This window comes from Meleagris gallopavo, chromosome 1 (genome assembly GCF_000146605.3).
Source record: "Meleagris gallopavo isolate NT-WF06-2002-E0010 breed Aviagen turkey brand Nicholas breeding stock chromosome 1, Turkey_5.1, whole genome shotgun sequence".
Taxonomy (NCBI): Eukaryota; Metazoa; Chordata; class Aves; order Galliformes; family Phasianidae; genus Meleagris; species Meleagris gallopavo.
The window spans coordinates 149,671,053-149,684,642 of record NC_015011.2 but is presented as its reverse complement, the minus strand read 5'-3'; the positions used below and the strand labels follow the sequence as shown (position 1 = coordinate 149,684,642).

Genomic DNA, 13,590 nt, shown 5'->3' with positions numbered 1-13,590 from the left:
CTGAGTCACTTCAATCAGGCTGAGTTTGAGACTGTGTCCTGCCAAGGAAGTCAAAGGCAGGACTTAGCAATACCAGAAGAAAACACACTGCTAGTGTCTAAAGTCAACTACAAACTGATGCAAGCAGAGCAAATGGTTTTTGGTGTTTTGATTTTTGTTTTTTGTTTGTTTGTTTGTTTTTTTAACAGTATGTGAAGTCTCAAAATTAATTGTGATAATTAAAATCAGCACATTCATGTCTAAATTCCTTGTAATAATACGTGTTATATTTCCTACCCCATCATTTATTAAGGAACTGCTCTCGGCAAAACAAAAATAGATTTTTTTGGAGGATGGCAGTTATGAAAATATTTAATAGATAGTGATTAAATTAAATTAGTAGTGTGTCCTCTTCAGCCTTGTATGTACAGTCCTGTCCTGTGATCTCTGTGTTAATGTGTATGTGGATAAAAATATTTTATGAGAGATATTGCAGAAAATTAAACACTGGAGTTAAAAGGGGGAAGCTGACTTTGATTTTTGCAACATTTTAATGTTGATACTGTATTTTGAATCACTGTTTTCTATTAAGAAGGGGTAATAGAAAGAAGGGCATCTTTTTAAATATTATTTATTACTTTTTGTATTTTTTTTATGCTTTCCATTATACAGGAATGGACGCACTAGATTGCATGTACACACCATCCAGACCAGTGCCTTATTTCTGAGAGAGTTCAGAGGAAGGTGCAAGAGCCTGCAATCAGATGCAAGGACACTGCTCTCTCTAGCACAGAGATAATAAAGCTGTTCACCTTGAGCAGTCTCCTGGAGATTCATCTGGTGATACCAGACATAACGAATCAGCCATTCACAATTTTTCTGTCCATTGTACTGAGCAAACCTGAAAAATGGCAGAAGATATTACACCTGATCCTTTCTTGAAGCCTCAGTGTAGGCCAGTTGCTGTTGGATTGGGCAGAAATAGCTATGGACACAACCAGCCCAGGATCCCTGAGAATTCACATCTGGACATTCATAGGCAAGTGCTCTGAAAATTCCTATCTACTGATAGAGGTAAGATATTTACAAGGGAGTAATCTTACCTCTTCTGTTTGGTGCTGTTTTGTGAGGATTTCACACACTCCATCTGTCCTTAGTCTTAGACCCAGGTTTCTCTCTGGATTTATGGGGAGTATTTATGAAGATCTCAGGAAGAACATCAGTGCAATCAGACAGTCTGAGGAAAGTCAGACATAACCACAGGACACAGGGAGTCATCTGCCACGTACAGCGGCGTGCAGAGCTCTGAGTCAGCTTTGTGTGGAGTCTGACACCTCAAACAATTCATGGAAGCAGAGATGACTGAATATGGGGCTTCTTAAAATTCCCTTTTTCTTAGTGTAGGCATTCAGGACTATTCAATACAAAAATACTGAAAGCAGGGATCTCTTACATCTTGTAGGTGCCTTGTTGTTCTGAGTTCTGTACATCTGGAACCAGAAACAGATTTCTGTCCACCATTGCTATTGCAAAGTATTGACTAAGACTACTCTATTAATCACAAATTAAGGAGAAAGTAATATAAGACACACACAGCCACTCTGTATTTAGAGACTGCATGAGCGACCCAAGAGTCAGGGTTTAGGACTCCTGTACTAATAGCATGCTAAACAACAAAACTATAGATAAAACTTGTCATCTGGAACATTAATATTGTGCATGATTGTATTTAAAGTCAGTAAACCAATATATATATATATATATATTTACAAATACAAAATTTATTGTGAAATTAAAATATATAAAGTTATGGTTCATGTTTTCCTCATCTGTATGCTATCTATGATGCCTTCTTCCACTGTATGTTTATAGATTTGACCAAATACATATTCTGTACCTTACTGAATAAATCAAAGATCTTATGTATTTTAGCTTTCATGTTACTACTATTTATGAGATACTCTGCCACAACATTCAGATTAGCTTGGATGTTCATCACAGATGAACACCTTCAGTATGTACAGAAAACTTCAAGAGACTACATACTATTTGACTCAGAGGGGAGCATTATAGTACAATATATCTACTTATTCCATTCAGCTCATTTGCTAACAGAAATTTATATTCAAGTTTAAATAGCCTCTTGTATATAAATTTTAGTTTTTGAGCTTGTACCATTCTTTCCCTTTGCAAACTTCTTAATAGCCAGCTCTGTTGTAGCAAAAGAATGAAAATAAATCAGTACATTTTAAAAATTAATTAATTACAAGGCAGAAGTGGAGGCTGTTTACATTTCATTGACTTTATAATCACCGTTGCAAATAAGATTTGCAAATGTTCGTGTGATTACCTGTTTCCTTCTTGTTTGTTATTCTATGAAGGCTCAAGGATGCCTTTATCTGTTCCATCAGTCAAGGTTGTCAGAGACAGGATGTGGCAAGGATGGGAGAAAACAAAATAGGAAAGAAACAGGTTAGCACTGTCCCATGAAAAGATGCACATAATTACAGAGAAAGTGTGGGCTGCTTTTCAAAGTTATTAATACTGGCTTAGTTTTCCCTATGAGCAAGTAGCAATTTATACAGTATACTTATGGCTTAGGAAGAAGAGAAATTGTCACTCATCATAAAAGGAAAGAAGATCTATGATTTAGACAGTTGAATTAGATGGTTTAGATGGCCCCAGGGCTTAACACTGGGCCAGTACTATTCAGCATCTTCATTAATGACCTGGATGAACGAACAGAGTGCAGATTCATCAGGTTCACAGGTGATGCAAAACTGGGCAGACTGGCTGATGTGCCAGTTCATTGTGCTGCTATTCAGAGGTAACTTGACAAGCTATGGAATGGGGTAGAGAAGAATCTCATCAAGTTCAAAAAGGGTAAAGGCAAAGTACTGTATTCGGGAAGATTAATCCCAGGCACTAGTACATGCTGGATATCAGTTAACTGGTAAGCGGCTTTGCTGAGAAGGTCCTTGTAATGGAAGTTGTCTAGGAGATGGAAAACAAAATGACTGTGAGCCAGCAATGCACCGTCATGGCATGAAAAGGCCAGCAGTATCCTGGGCTGTGTTAAATGAAGATGAGGGGAGATAATACTTCTCTGCTCAGGACTGGTGAGGCCAAATCTGGAGTACTGTGACCAGTTCTAGGCTCCTGAGAGCAAGAATAATATGGACTCACTGGAACAAGTTCAGCACAGGATAACAAAGATGGTTAGAGGCCTGGACCATCTCTCGTATGTGAGAAGCTGAGAGAGCTGAGACTATGCTGCCTGGAGGTGGCTCAAGAGGGAGCTCACCAATATGTATAAATACCTGCTGGCATTGATTCAAGAAGTGGAAGCAAGAGTCTCCTCATTAGTACCCACTGAAAGGACATGAGGCAACAGGAGTGAATTAAAAATCTTGAAATTCCATCTGAAAACAAGAAAACACTTTTTTACTGTGGGGGTGGTCAAGCACTGGAACAGTTTGTTCAGAGATATTATGAAGCCAACATCCTTGGTAGTACTGAAAACCCAACCAGACTACCATCCTGGGCAATACAGTCTAGCTGATCATGCTTAAGGAAGGATGTTAACTACATGAGCTTAAGAAGTCCATTCCAATCTCAATAATTCTGTGATTCTGTGAATGGATCCTCTTATTTAACTGAAGTCATGCAAGGGTATAAGCCTAAAAATGTAAGCGTTTTCTCTTCTGAGTTGTCAACCAATTTGGTGGTCATTTGACATCTCTAACATCTACAGTGACAATGGTTCTTGTCAAGTCCCATCCTCAAGTATTGTCTGTCCCAGTAGTGCCTGGAAGATATTAAGGATCACTAACAAGAAAACAAATATTGAGGTCAGAAAAGATTCTTTCATATGGAAAATATGATCAATGGATAACATTTGGCAAAAACTGATGTTTTTCATAGCTTTTCCCATATACGTATTTGAAGGGATTTAAGCAAGGTGTAAAATATAGATGAGAAAAAAGCTAGTGCAGTACTTTAAGACTTTAAGAGATTTTGGACATAATCTGAAAGGCCATATATTGTTCATTCTAACTACTAGCAAGTTCTTTTAGTTGAAAACTATGGGAAAGATTTCTTGTAAAAATCTGTACCTGATAAGAATGGGAAAATACTCTAGAAGAAGAATTCAACTAGAAACAACACAACTGGATTTACAAAGAGGTTAAAATGCTGTTTTTAAGATATGGATTGTCCTGTTGGTTCAGTAGCTGCTAAATTAAGACACTAGCTTTAATAGTTGGTCTTGTGATTGGTGTAAACCTCCTAGTAGCACACTAAGACTAATGGGTGGTCTTGCTCTACCCAGTATCTTTTATTTTTGCTGTATGCTTTGCTTCACTTCTTTTAATCATAAGACCTTCTGTGTATTGGATCAGTTTGCTGATCTGACTGAGGTGATCTGAGGAACTGTTAGGGCAGAAGAAGGAAGGCAGAACTACTCCTGGTGGGAATGTGGCATTTGATCAGTTTAAACTGATAATGAAACCACACCATTGCTGCCAACTGCAAAGCTATTGTCAGTGTCAGTTTACTGGAACACTGCACTGTACAGTTAGGTAAGAGACAGAGATACTGCTTCATGGCCATCACTGGGGTGTTTCCTGAACAAGCAGTGACTGTAGTTACGCCTTCGACTGTTCAGGAGGCTGACCTGAGAAAAATTGTCTGAAGAGGTTACAAGTGAACTTGGCTTCTGTATGAACCTCCCAGGGCTGCTTCTCTTTGGGTAGCTTTCAACTGAACAACTACCCTTCCTGAAGCATTTGCGTTTATTTGTCCTTCTGCAGCAAATTGCAGATTTTATTCTGTCTTAATCACAAGCCATGTGGAAGGAATAGCTAACATGCCATGCATTGTTCATGACATAGTTCTCATGTAAGATCATCCTCTTTCTTCACTTGATCACAGATTTTTTATAATGTAAAACTTATGGAGAGAGAGTTATTCTTTTAGTCCTATAAACACTTCTATCTTCACTTAAAAACGGCAGAAGACGTGCCTTCATGTCTCCAGTTCTCAAAACCCTTCATAATCACAGATCATTATGATTTGCACTGTCAATATCTAATATTATACTGCTCCTTGTCTTCCTAAATCCTTTTCTGCTTGCTTTCATTTTCTCTTTGACATCATTTTAATTTCGCTTCAGTTACTTTGCTACCTACTTCCAAATTTCAGTTTCTGTGTACTCTCCTTTTGCCAAACAGTGGCATTTGCAAGTGCTCTTTTCATGAATTAAATTTTAGAATCACAGAATCACAGAATTGTAGGGGTTGGAAGGGACCTCTAGAGATCATCGAGACCAACCCCCCTGCCAAAGCGGGTTCCCTACACCATGTCGCAGAGGTAGGCGTCCAGGCAAGACTTGAATATCTCCAGAGAAGGAGACTCCACAACCTCCCTGGGCAGCCTGTTCCAGTACTCCGTCACTCATGTGATTTACTATGATTTTTGTGCGTGTCATGGTGCTCACATTACTTCTAAGAGGACAAATTTAAAGTATTCATTTTCTTCAATAACACTGGATCTTCTGATTTTAAAGGTTTTGATTATAAGGAACATCAGGTAGTACTGTAAGTTATATATTATAATGTCATGGAAAACATCCAAAATTTAACATATTTATCACTGGGGAAAGAAAAAAAGATTTTAATGTGTTCCCTAGAATGTGAGGTTGAATGCTTCCAAAGAAAGTGTTATTTGCAATAATGGCAGGTTGAAGTTTGTACACAGGTTGAACTCTCCTAATTTATTTCCCCTTCAGTGAGCAAGAGATTGAAATTGATATTCCAGTCATCTCTTGTGAAAGCTGTTTTAAAAAGATTGCTCTTATTTTCAATTGAAATTATCTTTAGTTCCAGTAGAGGTCTTTATTCAGGAGAAAATACCCTTCAGTTTTTCAAGGCTCAAAGGCTATGTATATGAAAGATTCGATATGATGCCTGCTCTATATGCAAAACTTCTGGGATACAAGAAAATCCAGGTTCAAAACAATATGTTTTTTTACAAGGTTCTTGTGAACTTGCAACCCAGACAAGATTTTAATGGCTGGGCTTGATGGCATGTGAATTCTGCTCTCCGAGGAGCATGAAGACCAGCAGTTTTGGCAGTTTCATTTCCTGGTTGATGACAGAAAAGAAAAAAAAGGCACAGAGAGATTAGTGTGACACATACTGCTACACTGGATTTTGTGGTATCACTTACGCAGAGAGGCAGCTGATTTAAGCACAGAAAATGTTACTTGGGAAGAAGGAGGAAGTACACAAATCTAGTATGTCACAAATCTGACTATGTCTCTTTAAAATGTTCTTAAGCTTCCTTAACACACCCGCACTTTTCACCACTCCCTGGGAATGTGCACCTCATATAGCAACTTGTAAATCAAGAAAAACCAAGCCCAGCAATTTATTCTAGGGTGCACGGTGGCTATTCTCACACACCCATCCTGGCTTTATAATTAAGCTACAGCATAGCTCACTGACGTGAGGCTTTTTGTTTCAACCTAAAATGGTAAAACTAGTATGAACTTAAAAGTTTCAAATATTCTAGAGCAGAATTGCACATTTCAAGTGAAAAATTTAGAAAATATAAAAAATTCAAAGACTGTGATTCAAGCATAATACTACGGAGGTTCTGCTCAAAAGTCCACAGATGTCAAATCCTGTTGATACTGTTTTGTCTGCAGCTCAGGGAACTGAAAAGAATGAGTACAGTTAACTACAAGGCAGCTAAACCCCCAAATTAAAATCTTGCTTTTGTTATAACTAAAGGGTTCAAAACAAAAAAGGATTTGGCATATTCTTTCTAGAAACATGAATATAACTTTTGTACCTATAGAAGAAAGGGAAGAAACTGCCCCCTTCTCCTTCCTCCCCACCCTCCCCCCCCCACCCCCAAAAAAAAAACGAGAGAAAAAACACCAATTATTTTTCGGTTTCTCTCTCTCCTCTCGTCTTGCACATTCTCTGTGGTCAGACTCCCACACACCCAGGTTACCATTTCCTCGTTGTACATTTTCTATCAGTTGTCACAGTTGCAGTGAAGCTGTTTTCTACAATGCATCACTAGACATGCTCGAAGATGAGACAAATTTTGATTTAGTATAGGTAGTGTACTTTTCAGGGTGCAGAAAGAACTTTGCAACTTGAGTTTTGTCCGGAGACAGAGACAAAAATCTGCGTGATCCCTTTTGTTTTCAATTTGGCAAGAAGTCACTGCTTTTTGCAAGAGCAAAAATTTAACTTGAAATCTTGCCATTACATGGGATTGATCTGACATGTCTGTGTGTTTACAGTGTAGATGCCTTCATCTCTCTAGTCATCTTAAGCTCCCTTTCAAGACAGCGCAACAGCAACTTCTAGAGCCCAGTGCTCTGACCTACTTTAGTCACCTACATTAGAGAGATAAATTTCATTAGTAGACTCTGGGTGACAAACATAGAAGTAGGAGCCTGACTTTTGATGTTGCCTAGCTTTTTTGTTAAACAGGGCCTGGGATGGAAGTCCTCACCCTGCACTGAAGAAGAAAGTATTCGAATATAATTGTCACCAGTTTGGCTTCTCCTTTCATTGAGTAGATTTCAGATTATCTACTTGGGCATTAATTTTCATTTAGTTTTCTGAGTCTAAAAGACAGAGCAAAGATCTACAACAACTCATTCTTTAAATTACTGGGTTCTTAATGGTGTGCTTCTATAGGGCCAAGGCAGGATCTGGAATGTTAGGAACTGATGTGAGACTCCATTATTACATCCAGATAATTATAATAATTTTGTCCAGACTCTTTCCCTTTTAATATCACACAAATTACTTTGAAAATATCCTGTTTCAAAGCCCAGCCTTGTGATTGATCTTAACAACAGCAACAAAAATAAGTGAAAAAAACTTTCAGTGCACATCTTCATGTAGTGAACATTAAAAGTAATTTGAAAGATTGTTTCTGCCAACATCCTTTCCAAAGTATTTATAGTTTTGAAAATAATTTTTTTCCGAAGTATATAATTTACATAGAATGAGAGAAAAGTTGATTTTTAAAATACATTAACTTACATTTATAACTGTCTATTGCCTAGTTTATATCATAGGAAAAGTGTTTAGTAAAGGCAAGAAGAGGGCTCAATTGTTTCTTTGGCATCCCAGATCACTGTGCCCTATTTGGTGAAGTGTTGAATTAGGAAATGTGTTCTGATTTCTTTCTTTGTGACTGAAATCTGCACTTGAAATTTATACCTCAGAATATGCTTGGAAATGTTATTGATCCTTCTACTTCCATGGACAAGGGAGGGCAATGAAACAGCTGAATTCTGCTGGAAGGGGAACAAGGAGAGAAGATTCCACTGTTCCTGCAGATGACCTACATTTCAACACATACCATAAACTTGTCTTGCTATTTTATCTGTCCTTCAAACAGATGGGCAAATTTATTTGACTGCAAAGGTAGTTAGGTGTAAGAAAACTGTCTTAAAATTGCATTAGCAAAATATAGTGCTCTCCATACTTACATATGTACTTACATAGGTGTCCACTCTTTGGCCAGTTCACTTAGCCCAGTATTCTATATTCAACAGTGGCTAAAAGCAGATGCTTATGGAAGAGTGGAAGAATGGGTGATGAGTATGTATGGCTTTCCCTAAGTGTCTTTTCAGGCTCTACCTATTTGCATATTGGAATATTTCTTAGAGTTTATTTAGTAATCTTTAATGGCTTTCTCTCCCATAAGCCTGGAAGCCTTCTTATTAAACTGCTTTAATTAGGAGTATACACTCATTCATATATGTATATACACATATGCACAGAGAAACACAGATATAAATGTATGGGAAACAGCATAAGAACTACTTCTCTGCCATTCTCATGTTTGACTTTGATGTGAACGGGGAACAGGATCATGATCTGTTAAGCACAGCAGTTATGTGTTAATGGAAGTGGAACCACTTACCAAATTAAGATTAAATTATATAGACAAAATATTATTTCACTTGTCCATCAGTTATTTTACTGATACAAAACTTCCTTATAAGTTTTCAAATGACAATTGTTCATTTCTGTATCAATTCATTTGTACCAAATAGTAAAAGAAATTATAATTACAATATCAGAGGCTGTTTAGTCCTTGCAGAAAATTCCTGCACAATATCAGGTTAAGGAGGAAAACCCAATCTATCAGATAAGTGTAATTTGAACCTCCTCACAAGGATATAATTTTGTGGTGCAGATACATCTCTGTATCTACTCTGTTAAAAGAACAGTCTGGGGGATGTCTTTCATGTGTTTAAAATCACAGAATCACAGAATCACAGAATCACAGAATTGTAGGGGTTGGAAGGGACCTCTAGAGATCATCGAGACCAACCCCCCTGCCAAAGCAGGTTCCCTACACCAGGTCGCACAGGTAGGCGTCCAGGCAAGACTTGAATATCTCCAGAGAAGGAGACTCCACAACCTCCCTGGGCAGCCTGTTCCAGTGCTCCGTCACCCTCACCGTGAAGAAGTTCTTACGCACATTCGTGCAAAACTTCCTATGCTGCAGCTTATGTCCGTTTCCCCTCGTCCTGTCTCCACGTACCACTGAAAAGAGACTGGCCTCACTGCTATGGCCGCCACACCTCAGATATTTATAAACCTGGATCAGGTCCCCTCTCAGTCGTCTTTTCTCAAGGCTATACAGACCCAGTTCACTCAGCCTTTCTTCATAGGGGAGATACTCCAGGCCCTTCACCATCTTTGTGGCCCTCCGCTGGACTCTTTCCAAGAGATCCCTGTCTTTTTTGTACTGGGGAGCCCAGAACTGGATACAGTACTCCAGATGAGGCCTTACCAGGGCAGAGTAGAGGGGGAGGATCACCTCCCTCGACCTGCTGGACACGCTCTTCTTAATGCACCCTAGAATGCCATTGGCCTTTTTGGCCACGAGGGCACACTGCTGGCTCATGGCCAACCTGTCATCCACCAGGACGCCCAGGTCCCTCTCTGCAGAGCTCCTCTCCAGCAGCTCATCCCCCAGCCGGTATTGGTGCATGCAATTATTCCTCCCTAGGTGTAAGACCCTACACTTGCTTTTGTTGAACCTCATCCGGTTTCTTACCACCCAGCTCTCCAGCCTGTCCAGGTCTCGCTGAATGGCAGCACAGCCTTCAGGCGTGTCAGCCAATCCTCCCAACTTCGGATCATCAGCAAACTTGCTGAGGGTGGATGCCCACAGCAGCTTCATTACTTTGAGAAAATTTTAGATACATAGCAGGAAAGAAACTTCCCCTCTTCAGTTTGTCTTCTAGTCTCTTTTAATGAGTTGCCTTCTCTGATATCAGTACTGTGGCTTCTTTTCCAGATTTCTCAGTGAGGATTTCTAGGTGATAGTGGTAGTCATGCTTATTCTTTAATGACAACAGCACATCTAATTTATCACAATTACACTACTATTGCTCAGAGTCTGGTTTTTGTTTTTTTAGTCACGTGCACAAGCATTATTTGTAAATGACAACACAGTAACAAATAATTGATTTATCAGCAACATAAGCTTGAAAACCAGTTAGAGCCATTCAGCTGGTACCAGATTTTCAGAATAATATTAGTTGGACAACTGATTTTATCAGTGGATTTTATCAGCAACTCTTAGTGTTCTTTTAGCTAAAATAACAATGATAGTGGTGCAAGATTAAGATACACAGGTTTATAATACTATGGACCAGACTTAAAGGGATTTTTGCAAGACATTGCCCACATTTGCAGAGTAGGAAGGTATTCAAACTGTAAGAAAAGCAGGACCATTAACACTGAATATAATTTATCTGCCATGAAATGTACTGGCACCTGCTATGATTAGCATGTTTTCTCTACCAAGTAATTTTAGAAGAGGAAATGGAAGAAATTGCTCAGCTATTTTTTTTTTTTGTGGAAACTAGAAGCAGTGAGATGGTTTAGACAACTTGCATACTAGTACAGCATTTTTTCCCCGTTTCCAATTTTGCCACACCCTTTGGGAAAACAAGAGCTGCTACATACATCTGCAATGTCATTAAGGATTTCCTCGCAATTAAAAAATGTATATGAAAAAGCTCTGACAGTGCTTCTTCCTGCACTCAGGAAGTTGTGGTTAAACTATTGCTCTGTACACCTACACTATCAGCCAAAAGGTCTTCCCCAGAAATGCAAGCCAGGCTGGCATAAAAAAAAAAACCATAAAACACATTATCCCTGTGCATTCTAGAGTTTTGTATCTACTGAAATATTTTGCTTATTTTAACACTAGCATAGTTATAAAAAGTGGCTCTCAATCATTTCAACACTGCACCACAGCCATTCCTACCTACCATTACAAAACAACCTTCCTCTCTGTCTCAAATCACCAAAGCAATACAGTTCTGAAACATACAATATAAAGAGAGGAATTCCATATACAATACCTTTATTTATATTATACCATTTAGTCAGTGATGAAGCCCTGAAAGACACCTTACAACTCACTGTGTAAGATATTCTGCAGGTAAAAATGGGCTGCTGTCGAAAGGAGGAGTGGCATGAACTTGGTTTTAGACATAGTCTACATGACTGTTCCAACTGCTTTCTCTTTCTGTCCTTTGAAAGATTTAGGCATGCTCTGAGATGCATGTAGATTAGACAGAGGATTTCTGACTTCTATGCACCAGGGCAAGAAAAAGTTGTTAAAATGAATCCCAGGCACATGGCAATGTCAGTAGTTAGGCATTGCAAGGCTGCCCTCAAAATTGCTTATCTATCTTCAAAATCTCCATCCTAGACTGATGTCCAGAGAGAAAGGGAGTTGCCATCTCACATCAAATCAGTTTTTTTAAGATGTCTTTTCAGGAGGACAAGGATTTTCAGGGGAAAGTTGCAGAAAGCTGTGGGATCTAAGGAGGAAATAGCGTGCCTGTTAAAAACAAACAAACAAAAACAAAACAAAAACAAACCATGCTCCTTATTTCTTCATCTCCTCTCTGTTGCAGCTGTGAATCCTACTAGGATTCAAGTAACTGTATCTAGCCTAGTTCTGAGTCATAAATACCTCGTAGTAAGGAGGTACTCGTAGGCAATATGTTCCCTTGGTAATTTATTGTCACTGCAGTTGAAAAGTACATCTGTTCACAGAAGTAGAAAAGTCCCAAGCATCTTCTTATTTTATTAGGTTGGACTTGAGTGGAAATGAAGGTAGAAGTGGATCTTCTGTTAGTCACCATTGAGAGGAAGATGTCACCCTATGCATGAGCACCAGTTCCTTGCCATTTGCTAGGCTGGGATTTTCTTCCCTAAATCCTTTTGAGTTATTTATCAAAACTGCTACCTTCATACACAGGTGATCTAGATGATGCCTTAGAAAGAAAAAAGTGCTGGCAGCACAGATATGTAATAGTCCCACCAAATATAGGTCACTGTTTCTACCTGTCAAGCCATGCTGGCTGTCAGCTGGCCATCATCCACTGCTGACAATTCTCTGTTATAGTTTTAGTCTCCTTTAGACACAAGTTATAACAAACACAGTTCTCTTTGCAAAACTCAGATCGAATGAATATGACCATGCCAGTTAATTAAGAAGGGGTAGACTTGAGCAAAATTTCCCAATTGTCCATGCCTTTCTGTTAGCACACTCCTTGCTACAGTTTTGTCTTTGCCAATTAGTTCTCTCTGAAACAAAAATTAGGCCTGGTTGTCTCTAGTACAAGTCTAGGCTCTGATAGGAGTAAGAATGAAGCTACACAATTTGTTTTAGCAAGCAAGTTTAGCCCTGTAGATGCAAATCATGCTGCACCACTTGTCCTCTGGCCAGAGACTGAGCTTGGTATGTTTAGCTTAGTAGGAGAAATGTATCTTTGTTGGGTTTTTGTGTTGTTTTTTTTTTTTGTGTGTGTGTGTGTGTTTTTGTTGTTTTTTTGTTTTTTTTTTTTGTATTTTGAAACTCAAAACTTAGAACATTGCTTGCTGGAAGGTCTTTAAGTCTTACAGACACAACAGTAACAACAGATGCATCTGATATTCCGAAAGACATTACTTTATCAGTCCAAACTGCAAGGTTTACAGTATTAAAGGACTTCTATTTTGGAATACCGTCTTTTAAAAAAGGGTATTCAGTAAGGTATTCCTCCCTTTCTGGGAGGAGTCACAGAATGGTATTTGCCCAAAAAGTTGTCTGCTGAGTCATCACTCATTCCTCTCTCTGTTGTGTGTCTACGTAATACCTTAACAGGGCTAGCCTGAAGTACACTATTTTCAAATGACTGACATCCTACAAACCTTAATAAGAATGTGGAAGGAGAACAATACTTAGCAGTACATTTTGTACTTGTAAAATGGAAATTAAATAAAAATTGGCAGGAAAATGCATTTTAGTAGCAGTCAGGGATGGACTGTAGAAAAGTACAAACTAAAGTTAAATATGTAGAAAACAACTATCATGTTCAGAAAGAGGTGGGAATCAGGAAGTAAAATAATGTGTTACTACTACTGGATACTACACGCATTTGACTTCAGTAACACTGAATTAGCCATTCAGATCTAAATGATGGTCTTTCTGAACTACTTATGTACAGTTTTCTACCAGTGCTACACAATTTTAAAAGTCAACATTCTCTATAGA

The 13,590-nt window shown here is 38.6% G+C and overlaps 1 protein-coding gene across 2 annotated transcripts in view; it reads left to right on the top strand.

Annotated features, from left to right (window-relative positions):
* Window positions 1–13,590, top strand: part of SCEL (sciellin) — a 99,024-nt gene that overhangs the window by 30,214 nt on the left and 55,220 nt on the right. For both annotated transcript variants that reach the window (XM_010728712.2, XM_031557827.1), the window contains exon 2: window positions 652–1,053. The gene's annotated coding sequence lies outside the window, so the exon portion shown is untranslated. The remainder of the gene's footprint in view (window positions 1–651; window positions 1,054–13,590) is intronic.